This window comes from Chelon labrosus, assembly GCF_963514085.1.
Source record: "Chelon labrosus genome assembly, chromosome: 15".
Lineage (NCBI taxonomy): Eukaryota > Metazoa > Chordata > Actinopteri > Mugiliformes > Mugilidae > Chelon > Chelon labrosus.
In genome coordinates this window covers 27,353,592-27,359,592 of record NC_140348.1, presented here as the reverse complement: position 1 = coordinate 27,359,592, position 6,001 = coordinate 27,353,592, and the positions used below count along the sequence as shown (strand labels likewise).

Here is a 6,001-nt window from a genome sequence, read left to right as displayed (position 1 = left end):
GGGTGGGACACACACAGCAGTAAACATTCTACATAGTAATAGCACAGAATTGTATGACTAGTAGTATATAGGAAATTAGAGGGCAAGAGCTCTGTGCCAGAGAAAAGAAAGTGGAGGATGCGAGAGAGGAGAGAGAAGAAAGAAGGAGGACATGTGTTTGGTGCATCGTCCCCCAGCAGCCTAGACCTATAGCAGCATAACTAAGGGATGGTTTAGTCCAGCCCTAACTATAAGCCTGATCAAAAAGGAAAGTCTTAAGCCTGACCTTAAAAATAGAGAGAGTGTCTGCCTCCCGAACCCAAACTGGGAGCTGGTTCCATAGGAGAGGAGCCTGATAGCTGAAAGCTCTACCTCCCATTCTACTTTTTGAAATTCTAGGAACCACAAGTAGGCCTGCACTTTCAGACCGAAGTGATCTGCTGGGATGATATGGTACAATAAGGTCTTTAAGATACGATGGAGCTAGGCCTTTAAGGGCCTTGTATGTAAGGAGGAGGATTTTAAATTCTATTCTAGACTTTAAAGGGAGCCAGTGAAGAGAAGCTAAAACTGGAGTAATATGATCTCTCTTGCTAATTCCTGTCAATGCTCTTGCTGCGGCATTTTGAATCAACTGGAGGCTTTTTAAAGAGCTATTTGGACAGCCAGACAGTAATGAATTACAATAATCCAGTCTGGACGACACAAATGCATGAACTAGTTTTTCAGCATCACTCTGAGACAGGATGTTCCTAATTTTGACGATATTACGCAGGTGAAAGAAGGCAGTCCTGGTCACTTGCTTTATGTGACATTTAAAGGACATATCCTCATCAAATATAACACCAAGGTTTTTTACAGTAGTACTGGAGGCCAAGGTAATGCCATCCAAAGACACCATGTGATTAGATAATGAATCTCTGAGATGCTTAGGACCGAATACAATAACTTCTGTTTTGTCTGAGTTTAAGAGTAGGAAATTACAGGTCATCCAAGCCTTTATGTCTTTAAGGCATGCTTGGAGTTTAACCAACTGATTAGTTTCATCTGGTTTCATAGATAAATATAGCTGGGTGTCGTCTGCATAGCAATGAAAGTTTATGCCATGTTTTCTAATAATCTTGCCTAATGGCAACATGTATAACGTGAAGAGTATTGGTCCTAGCACAGAACCCTGAGGAACTCCATAACTTACTTTTGTATAAGTAGAGGAATCATTATTGACATGAACAAACTGGAATCTGTCAGATAGATAGGATTCAAACCAGTCTAATGCAGTTCCTTTAATCTTGACCTCACTTTCAAGTCTCTGTAGTAAAATATTATGATCAATAGTGTCAAATGCAGCACTAAGATAAGTGACTCTAAAAAATCTAACACCCAGCAGTGTGTAATTTCTTTGCATCTCCTTTCAAATACAATATTCAAATTACTGCACAAAAAATTATATCCTGAGAAAAGTGGATTTTGAGGGGTACTGCTCCATAGACCGCCATTCATTCTGCACCCTCATATGAAACCAGAGTGGAACTGCAACCAGTTCAGAAGCTGGAAGTTCACTGAGAGTGGCACTTCTCCCCTTATTAGACATTCTCTGCTAAAACTTCTACTTCCTATATCAGTAGCATTTAATAGTACTCCACAGCGTGTTGTTAGATGGGATAGTGTAGCAGCTAAAGGTCTAATAACTTTAGTTGATGTGCAGCCTCCTTCTCTCTGTTACCACAGGACGTTTGGTGAAGTTAACTGACTGCTGTCCAGAGGATTTGGACCGTTCTTCTACTAGCGTTAGCAGATGCCTTTTCAGATGCATTGCAGTAGTACTTTAGTTGTATTTCATGACTGACATGTCACGGTAGTATGGGCTTCATCTTTAGTGAAGTATTTCCACACACTTGATGAAGTGCTGCTAGTTTGCTGCAATGACCCATTGGGCTCCTCACCTGTCTTCTGGGAGGGGGGGAGGGGGTGGGTGCTGCCGGGGTCCCTGAGCGTGTGGCCTGGGCGCGGGGGCGGGTGCTGGCCCATCCCGGGCGGCTGTCTGGGGCGGCCTGGTCCTTGTGGGCGTCGGCTGGGCCTCGTGTCTGGTGGGGGTGGGGGGTGCTGCCCTCGGGCTCGGGGGGCCGTGGACCCTGCTTCGTGCCTGTCCCGGGTGGCCGGTTGCCTGGGGAGGTCGGTGGCTGCCTCTCTTGGGCCGCTGGGGCCTGCTCGCCGTGGCTTGGGGGGGGGGGTTCTGGCCGGGGGCCTCCTATGCCACCATCTGGATGGAGGCATGTCCCTCTGTGGTGAGGTGATGGGGACACGCACCCTGGGGTTGCTGCTGGTGGTCAGGGTCCTGGGGCTTCCTGTCTATCCTCTGCTCTCCCTGGGGGAATGGTTGCACCATCACAGCCATCTTTAAGCCATCTTTAAACACTCTTCACCCTCATTCTGCATGTTGACACAGTCACTGCATCCTCTGGTGAACATTTAAACCGTGTATACAAACCGTGAACATTAAGGACTACTGTGGTTTAGTTATCTGCTGTGTTATACAAACATGTATGTGTAGACTTAAACACGAGTGTATGAAACTTTTGTGCCATGGTTGCTATGTACTCCAATGTAATCTTTCTCTTTTGTGTGCCTTTCAGTATTGTCAGCTTGCTCTCCGGCCGAGGCCGGGCGATGTTCTTTGTTGTGTTTCTCAACAGGTGTAGCAGTTGCTGCGTGGCGTATCGCTTTTTTTTTTTTTTTTCTCTCCACCCCCCCCTTTCAACTCTATCTATCTTCTCTTCACTTTCTCTCTCCCTGTCAGGTTCGGCAATATTATGTAAAGGTCCATCCATCAACATGTATAAATAATAAAATAAAATTTAAATAAGTTTAACTTCGATTATCAAGAGGAGCCTTATCATCCATAAAGCTCCCCTTGGCAAAACAAAATTTGCTCAGCACAATATAATGAACAGACCATTATTCTGCTTGTTTCGATGCTGGACAGGACAAAAAAAAAAAAAAAAAAAAAAAAAAAAATCATAATAACGTCAGTCCTAAAATGAGAACTCTCCATCACTGACAAAAACATGACTCCTCTTCTTCTTCTGTGGTGGCCACCTCTACAGTCTGACTATGACAGAGGAGAGGACGCATGCTCAGAGGTCTGATTTTATTTAGTTACAAAAATAAACTACATGTAGTGGTTTAAGTGGTTCACATGTTGAGATGCGCTCACTCAAACCTCAAAGATCAATTATTTTACATTTTCAACACACAAAAAGGTTTCTGATAGTCTAAAGCTCTAGAAAAAGTTAACAAGTCTAATTTAAATTATAAAATACACAGACTTCTAGCTTGAGTCTTATTCTTCAAGACCAGACTATTAAAGTCTAGATCAACTATTTTCACACTATTTATACTAAAATGTGGCCTTTTACTGTGGTTCTCTGAAGGGTAATGAGCTCTTACTTCTGATTTGCAGGTTGTAAAGTTTCTGTAACCAACCAGTAAATAATAAATTAGAATAAAGCAAAGCATCCATCAACACTGTCACTGACAATCTGACTAATCCAATCAATAATCAATGACAAATAAAGAAGACTGCTGCTCGCTCCAGCTCCTGCTCCAATGAAATAATATGTGGATGAAACAGGAGTAAAATCTGGAGTCTACTGTTTCTACAGAGACAAGAGAAGACAGACATTAGAATCTAGTCTGAACAAACATCTACACAACAACAGGAAGAACTGTTGATGCTGGCAGGTTGACATGTGTCTGAATCATTCATGAGGGACTGGACTTGATTTGTTGGAGCACTGTGAAGAGTTGAAGTGCAGCTCTGTTGATGGTCTTAAATGGAGACCATGTGGATGAAGCTCTCCTCTCCACCTCCCAGTGACATGGTCCAGTCAGAGTCTGCTTCAACCTCTGGATCATCAGGACACAGCTCATCCTCTCACAACACACACTGTCCTGTTTACTACCATGTTTTCCATCTGTAGAGAAGAGAAGAAAGAGGAGAGGAGGTGAACAAGTGTTTCCAGAGTCTCCCTTCATCATCACATCCAGTAGAAAAAGCAGCAGGGACTTCAGTCCTGTTCAGAGCAGCAGTGGAGCAGCTGTGGAGCTCAGCCAGCTTCCTTTCAGCTTCATGTTAACGTGTTGGAGTGAACACACACAGACCTGCAGAGACTTTTATCAGGAGAGGGAGATACGCAGCAGTTAACATGTTAAACAGTAATAGCACAGAAATGCATGACTAGTAGTAGATAAGAAGTTAGAAGACAAGAGCTAGGTGCCAGAGGTGTCTTAGAGGGCCTAGCTCCAGAGAGAGCTCAGGAAGATCTACTGGGGAGAAGGATTCCAGTTGTTGATTAGGTCTTACAGAAGTTTGTAATGCCACTGTACTTACATCTCTGACAGCTGGAGGAAGGATGCCTTGAATGTGTTCTCCAATGCCAACTATTTTATTAGTAAAGAAGTTGATGAAGTTATTACTACTGACGGCTAAAGGAATAGATGGCTCAATAGAGCTGTGGCTCTTTGTCAGCCTGATGAATAATATGCTGTTCTAATATTACAGAGAGTAAGTTGTTAAACTATCTTTCCAGGTGATGTGAGCTTCTTCAGAATTAGTGGACTGACAGATTCTTTCTAGCTTTCAGGCTGCCTGTTTTCAACAGAGCAACTGTTAATTATACCAGGGAGCTAGCCTCCTCCCATTCATGACCTTCTTTTTCAGAGGGGTAACTAAATTTAGAGTTGTACTAAGCGATGCTGCAGTGCCATCAACAAAATAATCTATTAGTGTAGGGGTTAAATTGTGGTTGCTGTCGTCCACATCATTGGCACATGGCACTGAGGTAAATAAAGAAGGAATTAACTCCTTATATCTAGTTACAGCATCATCAGATAAACATCTACTGTAATGAAATGTCTTTCCAATTCCTGTGTAATCTATTATTGTAAATTCAAATGTTATGAGGAAAAAATCGGACAAAAGAGGGTTATGAGCAAATACTGTTAAACCTTCAGTTTCTATGCCGTATGTTAGGACAAGATCTAAGGTGTGATTAAAACAGTGACATTCTGAGAAAAGCCAATTGAATCTAATAATGATGTAAATGAGGAACTAAGGCTGTCACTGACAACATCAACATGGATGTTAAAGTCACTTACTATAATGACTTGATCTGTTCTAAGAACTAAATCACATAAAAACTCAAAATCTACTGCTAAAAATTCAGAGTAATGAGGTGGATTTTACACCACAACAAAAATAATTGTTTTTTGTGTTTTCCAGTCTGGATGAGGAAGACTAAGAGTAAGACTTTCAATGAATTAAAGCTCTGCTTAGGTCTAGGATTAATAGATAAATCAGAGAGGAAGATTGCTGCCACTCCTCCTCCTCTACCTGTGTTTGGAGGAATGTGATAATTGCTGTGACTGGGTGTTGTACACTCATTTAAACATATTCATCATCCTGTAGCCACGTTTCAGTCAAACTAAATAGATCAATCTGATGATCAGTTATCAAATCATTCACTAAAAGAGATTTAGATGAGAGAGATCTGACATTTTTCCTGTTCTTCTGTTCTACCAATGAATTTGTATTGATTTGTATCAGGTTCCAATGAGTAACTCCTGTTTTGTTGTTTTCTGATTCAAAGAATCTGGGACCAGACAGAACATCTATGGAGTTTAGAGAGGTTTGGGTGTGAGAGTCCTAGAGAAGCGGCAGAGAAGTGTGTAAGACTACACACTTCTGATCAAACTAATGACACATGTGATGACTCTGCTCATGGTTACTAAATGTAATGCTGGTTCTGTGATGTGCAGGCTTCAGTCAGACTGATCTCAGAGCTGTGATCAGTTGTTGATCAGATTTGATGAATGACCACCACTGTCTCTATACATCTTAGACGGCTGTCAGCTGGAATCCAGCTTTATTTCCTGGACACATCAACACAACAACAACAGTCGTCTTCACATCAACTCAAACACATGATCACAACAAGCTTCTGGCTCCTCTGATTGGCTGACT

At 42.1% G+C, this 6,001-nt stretch overlaps 1 protein-coding gene across 1 annotated transcript in view; it reads right to left on the bottom strand.

Moving 5' to 3' along the window:
* Positions 1–6,001, bottom strand: part of LOC311500536 (NACHT, LRR and PYD domains-containing protein 3-like) — an 81,352-nt gene that overhangs the window by 51,324 nt on the left and 24,027 nt on the right. The gene's annotated exons all lie outside the window — the stretch shown is intronic.